General features: G+C 34.3%; 1 long non-coding RNA gene across 7 annotated transcripts; it reads left to right on the plus strand.

The window, feature by feature from the left end:
• The first annotated feature begins 1914 nt into the window (after positions 1 to 1914).
• Positions 1915 to 15335, plus strand: LOC139894632 (uncharacterized). Of its 7 annotated transcripts, none has more exons than XR_011775123.1 (9): positions 1915 to 2054; positions 2314 to 2333; positions 2619 to 2675; positions 3062 to 3294; positions 3408 to 3483; positions 4348 to 4815; positions 5947 to 6193; positions 11328 to 11463; positions 14821 to 15335. It is a non-coding gene; the product is annotated as an uncharacterized lncRNA (long non-coding RNA). The 7 variants fall into 7 exon arrangements; XR_011775124.1 differs by having other exon boundaries at positions 4370 to 4815; XR_011775127.1 differs by having other exon boundaries at positions 4697 to 4815.
• The last annotated feature ends 48 nt before the right edge of the window (positions 15336 to 15383 follow it).

Here is a 15383-nt window from a genome sequence, read left to right on the forward strand (position 1 = left end):
ATATTATTATTTTACTCATTTCCTATTTCACCAGGCCCATTATTATGTCTTATCGAGTCTGTTACCTACCCATTTTGCCAATACAAGATCCATGTATTGATATACGAAGTACTTTTTAGACTTCTGAATTGTTCAAGCCATGTTTGGCATACTGGAAACGGTTTTTGTCCAATTTGAAAAGGGAAACGTTTCCTTTTAGTGTTCTGCTCCTTTTCTAGGATAACATATGAGCCGCTTACTCAGAAAATAATCTTAAGAAACTTCTCTATCCTTGTAAGATATTTAGACGCATATAACCACTTGTATAGTAAGAGCTTAGATCACTCTCGTGAAGCTTTGTTGTGCACTATGCTGTATTTTTTATTAAGCTATCTACTTTCTGAAAGTTTATCTTGAAACCTGCTGCTACTAACATTCATTTATCTATGTTAATAATTAGTCATGTACTCTTGTTTGTGAAGACATAGAATTTAGTTGAAATTGTTTTGAAATTAATCCTTTGGATTAGTTTTGTTTCTTTCTGATATGGAGCTACAGATGCCATGCATTAGTGTGGCAAATTGAGTGGGGTGGGTTGGGTTGGTTTGGGTATTTAAACTGGTCAAAATGGGTTTGGGACAAAAGGTGTTTACTCGAGGAATGGAATAAGGTCAAATGAGTTCAGGTCAAAACAGGTCGGATGGGTCTGATTGACTTGCTGCAGATATAATTCATTTCTTAAATTAATAGTATTCTTTTTCTTGGGTGAAAAATAGGAGTAACATAGTTTCTGATTGGAACTTATGGCTCCTAAAGCCTTTGTAATTGAGGGCTTCATTTATTAATAAAATTTCCGTCGTTCAAAAAAAAAAAAAAAAATAGTATTTACTTTTTTTAAGTGTTTTCCAGTTCACATATATCTGTCTATGTAAAAAAAGTACTGTTCTCCATATGTTCCCATTTTTTTGGAAATTTGATGTCTAAATAGTTTCAAGTTCATATTCTATCAATAACTTTTTAGAAAATGGTTGGTAATTTTTATATGTCTAGAAAGAAAACTGGAAATATTGAAAAGTATTTGTTGTCTTCGTTTTCTAGTTTATAAAGGGAAGGAGTTTTCTATCTGTAGGATGCAAAAATGGTTAAACCTTTTTGAAGTGTCAGTCGTCAGTTCCATAAATATCTTTGAGTTGTTTTTTTAAAAGATATCATATACTATCTATATACTCCACTTGTTTAATATGCTACTTAATACTGAACATTTAAACACAATCGTTGAAACAGATCTCGGTTTCTGGTGTAATGGTTATGCGACATGATTCGAATATGTGATTTTGTTATGGTTGCATATCAAGAATTACGATTTGATTTCGGTTTCTCAGTGGTTCAATTTAAACATTTTTTCAACAAAAATACACATTTATACACCAACTTATATATTCTTATTTTTCGCCTAATATAAATGGAATCATATGACATTCTTTTTGTTCGGATTCTGAAGATGAAGAAATTATCTAACTTGTGCATTTGTACGCGATATGACAAACGGGTTAATATCCAATCCAACATTCTTATCATAACTAAAATCATAGTACTTAATTTTATTCGCTGATTTATCAAACACAAACGGACAACACTAGTCTTTCTTATCTATAATTAGAAAACTTTTATGGCATCATTAGATTATAAAAATTCCTACATGTCAAAATCTCAACCCTTGGATGTGTTTCTTTAATTTAATCTTATCCATTTAAATACCAAATCACGTCATTTAGATTTTTAATCGACAGTTACGTAACATAATTACCCTCTTACCCAAAACGGTTTCAGAAATAAAAAACCTCTCCCTACATACGTTTCTCTGTATCTTTCACCTTCTATTCCATGATTCAAAACCCTAAAACTTCCATTCAAAAAAGTGCCTCAACTCCTTTGATTATTTAATTATTTCATCATATCTTCTATTTTTTTAATTCAGGAAAAGGGACGGTGAATTCATGATTCTGAATTAGGGACGGTGAAGTCGTGATTCTGAATTAGAGACGGTGAAGTCGAATAGCTTCATTATGAATTAGGTAACTATTTTTATGAATTAGGGTTTTAAATGAATTTTTTTTTAATAGCTTCAAGGTAAGTATTCTTATGAATTATTGTTTTATTGGGTTTTTTTTAATTAAATCTTCATATCTTTTATTTTTAAACTTTGGATTTCATCTATTCAAATACGATTTACTTTTGTCTCTTTCAATTTTGATTTTGGTTATGCCTAATTATTCTATTTTGGATTTGAATATGTTTTGTTTCTAATTTCTCTTTTATTTTTCGTATTGGCAGATCTATGGCAGAACACAATGGTAATTCCATTAAGTTTTGATTAGGGATTTTAGTTTATTTACTTACTTTTTATTCATTTATATCCGATTTTTTCAAATAACCAGGTGAAGACTACTCCAATTGTGACGGTCAATCAGTTTCTTTAAAAGATATGAAAAATAGTCATCCTTTGTGGGGAATTTTATTTGTCGTTTTTTTTGGATTTAAACATTTAGGGTTTGGTATAATTGATGATGATTTGGGATTGTGTGTTTATAAGAGTTGGTTTTTATCGTATTAACAAAGTTTATTTCAATTGCTCATAGGATCTGAATAAGAATCAGGTGTTTAACGAAGGCATGGCTCAAACTGATGGCTTACGTGTAAGATTATTTCTTACTACCTACTTGTAATTATGTTTTTTTTAAAGGTTATATTATTGATCACCAAGAAGGGCATACAAAACAATCAGTCTGTAACAGACTAAGGGTCTGTTCCAGAGTGTAATTTTGGAGAGAAGGGAGATGAAAGGGAAAGAAGTTAAATGAAATTGATGTTCCAGAGTTAAGTTTGAGAGAGAAAGGAAATGAAAGGGAAGGAGAATTCAGTGTATTTTTCCCATCATCTCTTCCTTCCAAATTGAAAGGATTCACAATCCTTCCCCTTCATTCCCCTTCATTTCTTCTACACAAAATCTCTGGAACAGACCGTAAAGTAGACTAAAGCACATCAGACTTTTCAAAATATTTATCCCCTCATTATATTACAGCCCAAATGATACGACACCAGAAAAAACAGAAAGATTACTCAGCTTTGTCTTCAACAACAACTAGCTTTCTGGGATTTGTTTTCCAGACTTCTAAGGGAATCGACCATCTCTTTTTGCGGTTCAATATCCATAGGTGTGACATCAGAATTGATGATGATAAGGCGTCCTCTATCAGAATGGTAGCACGCCGATCCACCAAAAGATAAACCAATTTATTCCTCCATTTCCTACTTGTAATTATGTGACTTATCATTTTAAAACTGCATGACATTTTCTTTTTTTACATTGTATGAAACCGAGAACACATCTAGAAAGCAAAATCTCTCTTTTTTTATTTTTGTTTCAGGCACGAACCGACTGGACATTTTTAGGTAACTTAAACGGATGTTGGATCAAATGAGGATAACAGAGCTCTAGAACTGGTAATACCTTATTTCTTTGCTTAGAGTTTAAACCACGAAGTTATAACTACTGTATTGGTTAAGAGTTTAAAATTTTGTTAGATATATTGTACATTTACCTAAATTGCGTGAGGTAAAATATAGAAAATCATTTATGTTCTCAAAAATGGCCTACAAACTACATTGTATAAATAGGTGCGATCGATTGACCTTAGTATTGAATAACAGTAAAGGATGTTGTTTGCAATAAAACTATACTTATTTTAATGACTTCTAAGTTGTCATACATTTTTGAGAAAGTCTACATCTACCTAATTAGATCATTTTCGAACGTTGGAGTGAGAAACACACTTAACCCAATTAACACTATTCATGGTTAAATGGGTCAAAGTTTCACATTTTAGGAAGACTACTTACTATTATATTGAAGTAGTAATGATACTCTGAGTATTAAGAGTATTATAAATTATACAGTTTATTACTGATATTTTAGAACATGCACTCTTTTGGCATTCAAGCAAGTTTATGTGTTTGGTATGTCTTTTTTAAGAAAGTCAATCATGATCTATAAGAAATCATCTGTGACCTGCCCATTTCAAAAAGTAATGGGAACCCCAAGTCCTTTTAACATACTGAGATGACTGTCAACTTTGAACACCAAGTTAAACATAATAATAATAAAAAGAATTAAAAAAATTGAAGTTATTTAAAACTACGCTTATAAATGTATGGAGTCACTGAGTACGATTGTAATGTTTTAATAAAGATTCAAATTGGTTTTTGTTTTAACTATATGAAGTTGAAATAAGCAAACTTACTTAGTTAGATCGTGTGTTCATTAAATGACGAACCTTTATCATTGTTTTGTATGTATACTTTGATGAGGAATGGTTCATGTTGCTTATAGCAATGCTTGTGGCACAAAGTCTGGTAAGAAGGTTGTTGGAGAGGATGGTGAATCAAATTGGGAATGTAACACGTGTTACTGTTACTGATCAAAGGATGTTTACCCAAAGTCTGGTCAGCTATTTAAAAATGGTTTGATACTTACGTTTGTTCTTAACATAGGTTGAAGACCACTTTTCATTAGGAATATGTTTGATGTTATGTTACATAAGCCTTTTTTTTTTTTTTTTTTTGCTTCACATCGCGGACTAATTTGATGGCATGTTACATTAGCCTATAGTGTTATATCTTCCGTTCAGCACTCTAAATGTGGATCATTGTTACTCAGCATACAAGTGGGCAACGTAACAGGGGATCAGTCAGCACTAGACTGTGGGAGGAAAATTGGCGTAAAAGTTTAATCATGAGCATGAAGATAACGACCTACAAGTAACGCCTAACAACAAGGTTCTTATTTATGTCGTCTTATTATTAGTATACACATTGAGTTGAATTACGAACTTTATATTTACACTACCACTTGACTTGTAAATTGTTTTATTAAAGGTTTCATTGATCAAATGGCTGATGATGTGTCAACCACATATATGTTTTCTTTGAAACGTAAAGTGAGACCCCACTCAACTTGGAGAACTTGGGTGGTTCACATCAACTTTGAAGACTATATAAGGTGTTGCTGCTTTAAAGATCTCAAGAATTGAGGACGTTTAATGCCAACATACGATAATATGTCATGCGTTTTCATTTATTTGCTCTCTTTTAATATTCAAATATTAGACTATATAGATTGTTTTTGAAACTACTATGATGTAGTAATAGACAATAAGGTTATCGACGGATTTGCTTTGTGGATGCTAATTCTCGTAACACTCATTTATACCAAAGTTTTATTGTAAAATCCCGCGAAATCGCGGGTTATAAACTGATAATTAAATAATTGTTTATCTAGACAAACTAATTTAGAGCTATCATTTAACAAGTTTAAAAGTGTTGCACATTTCAAAAACTGACACCCTAAAAACAATAATGAACTGTTATGTACAACACTTTCTACCGTGTAAACGACATGCCTAAAAGTCATCGTTAAAATCAATAAAATAATTTATAGCCCACAACTTCATAGTTTAATAATTATAAAAATAATTTCAATAAAACTAATTAAGAATAAATAAGTAAATACTCCATAAATAAATATATAAAATTATAATAATAATCAATTTTAACAATTAATAATTTAAAATTAACAAGAACAAGAATAAAAATATTTATTAATAATAATAAATAACTTTAATTTTAAAAGCCCAATTTATTTTTGCTAGTATTTCAATGCAATGCAATTTCATACGGAGTACATTTTTACCAGGCCCATCATAGGCCCATATAGACGTACAAGAAAAGCCCAGCCCTCCACACCTCCACACCTCCACACATCAGTACTGCATACGCGTTATGCATACGGTACTGCTACATACGCGTAATTTCACGCGCTGAAAAACCTCCAAATACGCGTTGAAAACCCTTCAGATTATGATCGGCTATCTCTATTGAAACTCATAATGATCGAAATATCCGTCACAGATAATCGAGATTCCAGATTACGCGTGATGTCATTACTTGAAAACCCTACAGATTATAATCGGCCCTCTCTATCGAAAATCATCAAGATCGAAACATCCGACACAGATAATCGAGATTCCAGATTACGCGTGATGTCATCGCCTGAAAACCCTCGATTTTACAATCGGCCATCTCTGTTGAAACTCCTCAAGATCGAAGTATCCGCCATTGATAGTCGAGATTTTGGCGATGCTTGCTGATTTCAACGGTTAGATTTCTTTTTCGTTTAACTTTCTGTTTTAATTAAACATCGATCGATCTTTAATCTTAATCTTGATATATATGTTGAAGTAATTGTCGCTTAATGCTTTCTGTAACCTCTTTATACTCGTGTTTTTGCTGCTGATGATAATCGTTACTCCGTTGCTTTGTAATTTGCTAGTTATTGAAAGGGTTTATACTTTACAGTCTCTGTTCGTTTGCCATTTCTGTTAGAAATTAACTATTGTAGTACCGAGTATTAGTTTTTGATTCGTTGACTGAAGTTTTGGTGGTTTATCCTTTCAAAGTGGGTTTATGCTTTCGAAATAGTGCCTTGTAGGTTTTCTTGTTGCAATGTTGGTTTACAAAAATTTGTTTGCAAGTGACTGTTTCGGTATGGCTGGTAAAAAAGCCCTCTTCTTGGTTAGATTATGGTCACCCAAAATCTGTGTAATTGACTGTTTCGGTGTATAGCTTCATGCTATGGCTTGTAAAACTTTTCCCTTGTTGGTTTTGATGTTAGTCAAAAGTTAACCTAAATTGATGGGTCGATATGGCTTTGTGGCATGACTTGTATATTAGTCGATTGATGGTTTCGATGGTTCCGATATGTGGCTTTGTGACATGGCTTGTATATAATATTCGTAGGTGGGTTTCATGCTAGTTCTCTACATAAATTGATGGTTCTATATGAGTTTGCATCATGGTTTGTAAATATTTCGCTTGTTGGTTTCGATATATGGTTTTGTTATGGCTTGTATTGGTTTCGATATATGGCTTTGTGCCATGTCTTTTAAATAATTCGCTTATTGGTTTCAATATATGCCTTTCAGTCATGGTTTGTAAATAAGTCACTTGTTGGTTTCAATAGTGTCAATATATGGATTTTATATGTCGTTCTTTGTCGGTTTCGATGGTTTCGATATATGGCTTTGTGCCATGGATTGTATATGATGTCCCTTGTTGGTTTCGATATTTAGTTTTGTGCCATGGATTGTTTATAATGTCCCTTGTTTGTTTCATTGGCTTTAATATATGGCTTCGTTCCATGGATTGTATATATTGCCCCTTGTCGGTTTCAATATATGGCTTTGTGCCATGGATTATATATAATGACCCTTGTCGGTTTCGATATATGGCTTTGTGCCATGGATTGTATATAATGACCCTTGTCGGTTGTGATGGTATGATATATGGCTTTGTGCCATGCATTGTATATAATGACCCTTATCGGTTTCGATGGTTTCGATATATGGCTTTGTGCCATGGATTGTATATAATGTCCCTCGTCGGTTTCAAAATATGGCTTTGTGCCATAAATTGTATATAAAGATCCTTGTCGGTTGTGATGGTTTGATATATGGCTTTGTGCCATGGATTGTATATAATGACCCTTACCGGTTTCGATGGTTTCGATATATGGCTTTGTGCCATGGATTGTATATATTGCCCCTTATCGGTTTAGGTATATGGCTTTGTGCCATGAATTGTATATAATGTCCCTTGTTGGTTCTAATATATGGCTTTGTGCCATGGATTGTATATATTGTCCCTTGTCTGTTGTGATGGTTTGATATATGGCTTTGTGCCATGGATTTTATATAATGACCCTTATCGGTTTCGATAGTTTCGATATATGGCTTTGTGCCATGGATTGTATATAATGTCCCTTGCCGGTTTCGAAATATGGCTTTGTGCCATGGATTGTATATAAAGACCCTTGTCGGTTGTGATGGTTTGATATATGGCTTTGTGCCATGGATTGTATATAATGACCCTTATCGGTTTCGATGGTTTCGATATATGGCTTTGTGCTATGGATTGTATATATATTGCCCCTTGTCGGTTTCGATATATGGCTTTGTGCCATGGATTGTATATATTTCCCCTTGTCGGTTTCGGTATATGGCTTTGTGCCATGAATGGTATATAATGTCCCTTGTTGGTTTTAATATATGGCTTTGTGCCATGAATTTGTATATATTGTCCCTTGTCGGTTTCGATGGTTTCGATATATGGCTTTGTGCCATGGATTGTATATATTGTCCCTTGTCGGTTTTGATGGTTTCGATTTATGGCTTTGTGCCATGGATTGTATATAATGTCCCTTGTCGGTTTCGATGGTTTCTATATGTGGCTTTGTGCCATGGATTGTATATAATGACCCTTATCGGTTTCGATGGTTTCGATATATGGCTTTGTGCCATGGATTGTATATAATGACCCTTGTTGGTTGGGATGGTTCGATATATGGCTTTGTGCCATGGATTGTATATAATGACCCTTATCGGTTTCGATGGTTTCGATATATGGCTTTGTGCCATGGATTGTATATATATTGCCCCTTGTCGGTTTCGATATATGGCTTTGTGCCATGGATTGTATATATTGCCCCTTGTCGGTTTCGGTATATGGCTTTGTGCCATGAATGGTATATAATGTCCTTTGTTGGTTTTAATATATGGCTTTGTGCCATGAATTTGTATATATTGTCCCTTGTCGGTTTCGATGGTTTCGATATATGGCTTTGTGCCATGGATTGTATATATTGTCCCTTGTCGGTTTTGATGGTTTCGATTTATGGCTTTGTGCCATGGATTGTATATAATGTCCCTTGTCGGTTTCGATGGTTTCTATATGTGGCTTTGTGCCATGGATTGTATATAATGTCCCTTGTTGGTTTCGAAATATGGCTTTGTGCCATGGATTGTATATAAAGACCCTTGTTGGTTGTGATGGTTTGATATATGGCTTTGTGCCCTGGATTGTATATAATGACCCTTTTCGGTTTTGATGGTTTCGATATATGGCTTTGTGCCATGGATTGTATATATTGCCCCTTGTCGGTTTCAATATATGGCTTTGTGTGGATTGTATATATTGCCCATTGTCGGTTCGGTATATGGCTTTGTGCCATGAATTGTATATAATGTCCCTTGTTAGTTTTAATATATGGCTTTGTGCCATGGATTGTATATATTGTCCTTTGTCGGTTTCGATGGTTTTGATATATGGCTTTGTGCCATGGATTGTATATATTGTCCCTTGTCGGTTTCAATGGTTTCGATTTATGGCTTTGTGCCATGGATTGTATATAATGTCCCTTGTCGGTTTTGATGGTTTCGATATGTGGCTTTGTGCCATGGATTATATATAATGATGACCCTTATCGGTTTTGATGGTTTCGATATATGGCTTTGTGCCATGGATTGTATATAATGCCCCTTGTCGGTTTCGATAAATGGCTTTGTGACATGGATTGTATATGATGTCCCTTGGCGGTGTCGATGGTTTCGAAATATGGTTTTGTGCCATGGATTGTATATAATGGCCCTTGTCGGTTTTGATGGTTTCGATATATGGCTTTGTGCCCTGGATTGTATATAATGTGTCCCTTGTCTGTTTCGATATATGGCTTTGTGCTATTGATTGTATTTAATGTCCCTTGTCGTTGTCGATGGTTTCGATATATGGCTTTGTGCCATGGATTGTATATAATGGTCCTTGTCGGTTTCGATAGTTTCGAATATGGCTTTGTGCCATGAATTGTATATAATGTCCCTTGTCGGTTTCGATATACGGCTTTGTGCCATTGATTGTATTTCATGTCCCTTGTCGATGTCGATGGTTTCGATATATGGCTTTGTGCCATGAATTGTATATAATGACCCTTGCAGGTTTCGATGGTTATGATATATGGCTTTGTGCCATGGATTGTATATAATGCCCCTTGTCGGTTTTGATGGTTTCGATGTATGGCTTTGTATCATGGATTGTATATAATGACCATTGTCGGTTTCGATTTATGGATTGTATATAATGTTCCTTGTCGGTTTCAATGGTTTCGATATATGGCTTTGTGCCATTAATTGTATATAATGACCAGTGTCGGTGTTTCGATCCTTTCGATATATGGCTTTTTGCCATGAATTGTATATAATGTCGCTTGTCGGTTTCGATTGCTACGATATATGGCTTTGTGCCATGTATTGTATATAATGTCTCTTATCGGTTTCGATATATGGCTTCGTGCCATGTATTATATATAATGACCCTGTCGGTTTGGATGGTTTCGATATATGGCTCTGTGCGATAGATTGTATACAATGTTTCTTGTCGGTTTCTGACTTTGTGCCATGGATTGTATATGATGACCCTTTTCGGTTTGATGGTTTCTATATATGGTTGTGTGCCGTGGATTGTATATAATGTCCCTTTTCGGTTTGATGGTTTCGATATATGGCTTTGTGCCATGGATTGTATATAATGACCTTGTCGGTTTCGACGTATGGCTTTGTGCCATGTATTGTATATAATGCCCTTGTCGGTTTCGACGTATGGCTTTGTGCCATGGATTTTGTCCCTTGTCGGTGTCGATGGTTTCGATATATGGCTTTGTGCCATGGGATGTGTATAATGTCCTTGTCAGTATCGATGGTTTCGTTATATGGCTTTGTGCCAATAGATTGTATATAATGATCGTTGTCGGTTTCGATGGTTTCAATATATACCTACGTGTGCCATGGATTGTATATAATGATCCTTGTCGGTTTCGATGGTTCCAATATATGGCTTTGTGCCATAGAGTATATAATGTCCCTTGTCAGTTTCGATGGTTTCGATATATGTCGATGGTTTCGATGTATGTCTTTGTGCCATGGATTGTATATATTGTCCCTTGTCGGTTGGTTTTGATTTATGGTTGTGCCATGGATTGTATATAATGACCCTTGTTGGTTTTACTAATTTAATCTATCGGTTAAATTAGAGGAGAATGCATTTTGTGGATTAGGTTTTGCAGAATTATCTAATAGTAATGGCTTATGGATGTATCTAGGACCAAATTTATATATAGTATTTACTTTATTCTAGAACGTCAAACACCCCTAATTACAAATATTTCATGGCGGGACTCGAACTCGCAACCTTATATACCGATATGTCAAAGGCCTTTTGATAAATTATGTTCTTTACTAGATGCAACTTTTAATACTCTAACTTTAGCTTGTTATGTAAAGAAATTGTTCAAGATGATATTCAATGGTGTAGTAATATGTTGTGTGGTTTAGATGCTTTAATCAAGTAAACTGTTGTTGTTGACACAAAATTATGTTTGTGCCCTTTAATTGTTATGTGGACAGAGCTTGAACTGAACTTTTAACAAAAATGGATAGAAGAAAGCGATGAGGAAAGAAAGGGAATCGAATTTTACAAGCATGGATATGACGTCGACTAGGATGGAACTCAACTCGATATGCAAAGATATCGACTATTTGGGTTAGTAATACTACATCCTTTCATATGACGCATATGTTCTGTTTGTATGTTTAAATATTCTTATAATGGTCTATTATAAGTTGGTAGGGGGATGTAAAGTAGACCGAAAGAATGTGATCCAGATTAGTTAGACCACTTCCTACCGTGGCTAAAATTTTCATTCCCTTAACTACCACATCAGCAAAAAAAAACACTACGGAGTAAAACAAACCCGTAACTAAACATCACCTATCACAACAAATATTACCTTAAAATTAGAGTACAACTCAATAAAGGAAAATGTACAACTTACAAATCCCAACAAATACTCTTTTCTCTCTCCCCTCTTCCGCCATACGTATGGCTAAGGATCCCACGGCAAAGCTATGGCTAGTTGGTGCTTATGGGGCCATTGCTATGGCGAATCATGTGGCTAAACGGCTAAACCATAAACCATAGGCAGTGGTCTTAGTGACTATGTAATTACATTAGAATGTTTCTTGTTCGATGATTTCTGGCTAACATGTAACTGGTTAGTGAACCTGATAGCTCTGTAAGACTCTAGTTAATATGTGCAGGACTCTTAGAGTCTTAGGTAATTCTATTTAATGGTAGTTCGGAACTTTAGTAGAACGGTATTGGTTCTGTTTTTTGGTTCGATTATGACCATACACACAGGCGTATAGTGATTGATGATTCCAGGTCTTGCCTTTGCTACTAGGGATATAAAAATTGAACATGACTATGAGATGTGGATATTTAAATGTTCTACTTCTTTTCTAGGATATAAATTGAGTCTTTTAATCAACAGATGTTCTTAAGAAACATATCTATTTATTTGAGATGTTAAGTCACAAATAACCACCGGTATACTATTAGTAAGAGCTTAAGTCATGCTCATTAAGTTTTGTTTTGATGTAATGGATAAGCGGGGTCAACCTTGTGACCGAGGTTTCTTTGTTAGATAATCTTTGATAATTATCAAAGCCACAACCCATGAAACTAACCCAACCAAAGTTGACCGGGTTGACCCAAATACAACCCACAAGCCCAAAACCAACACGTCAACCCAACACCCAATGAACTTTCCAAAAACTGTTTTGGTTGTTTGCCAGGATTAACTCTTTTTATTAATTAACACAGAATCAAATATCATCACAACCTCGACACTAATCCCTTTTAAATCTTAATATCGACTGTTTATCAGATAAGAATGAACCTATATAATACATAAACTGAACTGAACAACAACCTTTCATTACGTTTTTATCAAACATGTCAGCATTTGTATGATTTTTTTAGTCAAACTAATGACGTTCTGCCCTTCGAATCAAATCGAACTGCTACACTCCATAAATAATCACCATAAGCTTCAATGTAGAGAAATGACCTTATGTGGCAGCCTGTGGCATTGTTGACCACATCATCGAAAATAATTGTATTTCCCTTGTGAGTCTCAGACGTAAATCATTTTTTCCATGTCATCTTTATCTGTAACTTCAATAGGTTCTGCCTTAGAAAAAAGTAACTTCAATAGGTGGTAAACTCACAAACAATACAATTTGTGTGTGTCAATGACTGGAAAACAGTGTCATCCGTCCCAACCTATTTGACCCGTTTGAGTCTATATATTATATATAAACAGAATAACAAATAATAAAACTACTACTACCGTCAACAAATGGAAAAAACGCCACATCATTAAAAATAATGGTTTCTTTCTCCCTTGAGTCTCCGTTGAACCGATTGTTGTTATCTTTCTCTGATGAACTGGTTATTGTTATCTTTAACAAATAATAAAACGAAAACTGCAGTTAACAAATGGAATAAAACACCCTATGATTATAACTAATGGTTTCTCCCTCGAGTCTCCAGTGACTCGTTTGAGTTTATATTTATATATAAACAAAAATAACAAATATTATAACTACAACTGCAGTCAACAAATGGAAAAAAACACGTTGTGCGTATGTTATTTTTATCTGGTACTTCAACCGGCAGTGAGTATGTTAAGAAACTGGCGGGAAAAAGCCTGTCAACCTGATTATTATAGATAGAAAAGAAAAACTGTATTTGCATGAACCCAACACTACCCATTTGGACTGAGAACTTGTTATATTATTATTTTACTCATTTCCTATTTCACCAGGCCCATTATTATGTCTTATCGAGTCTGTTACCTACCCATTTTGCCAATACAAGATCCATGTATTGATATACGAAGTACTTTTTAGACTTCTGAATTGGTCGAGCCATGTTTGGCATACTGGAAACGGTTTTTGTCCAATTTGAAATGGGAAACGTTTCCTTTTAGTGTTCTGCTCTTTTTCTAGGATAACATATGAGCCGCTTACTCAGAAAATAATCTTAAGAAACTTCTCTATCCTTGTAAGATATTTAGACGCATATAACCACTTGTATAGTAAGAGCTTAGATCACTCTCGTGAAGCTTTGTTGTGCACTATGCTGTATTTTTTATTAAGCTATCTACTTTATGAAAGTTTATCTTGAAACCTGCTGCTAGTAACATTCATTTATCTATGTTAATAATTAGTCATGTACTCTTGTTTGTGAAGACCTAGAATTTAGTTGAAATTGTTTTGAAATTAATCCTTTGGATTAGTTTTGTTTCTTTCTGATATGGAGCTACAGATGCCATGCATTAATGTGGCAAATTGAGTGGGGTGGGTTGGGTTGGTTTGGGTATTTAAACTGGTCAAAATGGGTTTGGGACAAAAGGGGTTTACTCAAGGAATGGAATAAGGTCAAATGAGTTCAGGTCAAAACAGGTCGGATGGGTCTGATTGACTTGCTGCAGATATAATTCATTTCTTAAATTAATAGTATTCTTTTTCTTGGGTGAAAAATAGGAGTAACATAGTTTCTAATTGGAACTTATGGCTCCTAAAGCCTTTGTAATTGAGGGCTTCATTTATTAATAAAATTTCCGTCGTTCAAAAAAAAAAAAAAGAAATAGTATTTACTTTTTTAAGTGTTTTCCAGTTCACATATATCTCTGTCTATGTAAAAAAGTACTGTTCCCCATATGTTCCCATTTTTTTTGGAAATTTGATGTCTAAATAGTTTCAAGTTCATATTCTATCAATAACTTTTTAGAAAATGGTTGGTAATTTTTATATGGCTAGAAAGAAAACTGGAAATATTGAAAAGTATTTGTTGTCTCCGTTTTCTAGTTTATAAAGGGAAGGAGTTCTCTATCTGTAGGATGCAAAAATGGTTAAACCTTTGAAGTGTCAGTCGTCAGTTCCATAAATATCTTTGAGTTGTTTTTTTAAAAGATATCATATACTATCTATATACTCCACTTGTTTAATATGCTACTTAATACTGAACATTTAAACACATTCGTTGAAACAGATCTCGGTTTCTGGTGTAATGGTTATGCGAGATGATTCGAATATGTGATTTTGTTATGGTTGCATATCAAGAATTACGATTTGATTTCGGTTTCTCAGTGGTTTTAAAAGTGTTGATTCCAGCAGCCATGTGTTTGGTGGAGGTTCCAGCAGTCACGGGTCTGGTAAAGGCGGCAAGAAGGGTGGCAAAAAGCAGGGTGGTCGCCGAAAAGGTCATTAGGTAATTGTTTAGCATAACGATTATGGTTAACAAGTTTTGAATTGAGGGTCTATTGGAAATGTTGTGCATTTTTATATTACAGTTACTAAGTTTGCAGCGGATGTTAAAAGCTACAAAACTTTAGTTCCAAGCTCACCGAATGGCGAATACTGATATGTTGAAGTTTTCGACTACAAATGTTGTCACTTGAGTTTATAGTTTATGGAGATTGATAAACTTATTATAGCTTCAGGTTTTCAATTGCATGTAATTTGCAGACGTTACAGATGAAAATTATTCATATGCATTAATTATAGATGCCTGCTTCTTCATGAACTATTTTATTCTTGAACAATTGTCTTGAA

The sequence above is a fragment of the Rutidosis leptorrhynchoides genome, chromosome 2, assembly GCF_046630445.1.
Source record: "Rutidosis leptorrhynchoides isolate AG116_Rl617_1_P2 chromosome 2, CSIRO_AGI_Rlap_v1, whole genome shotgun sequence".
Lineage (NCBI taxonomy): Eukaryota > Viridiplantae > Streptophyta > Magnoliopsida > Asterales > Asteraceae > Rutidosis > Rutidosis leptorrhynchoides.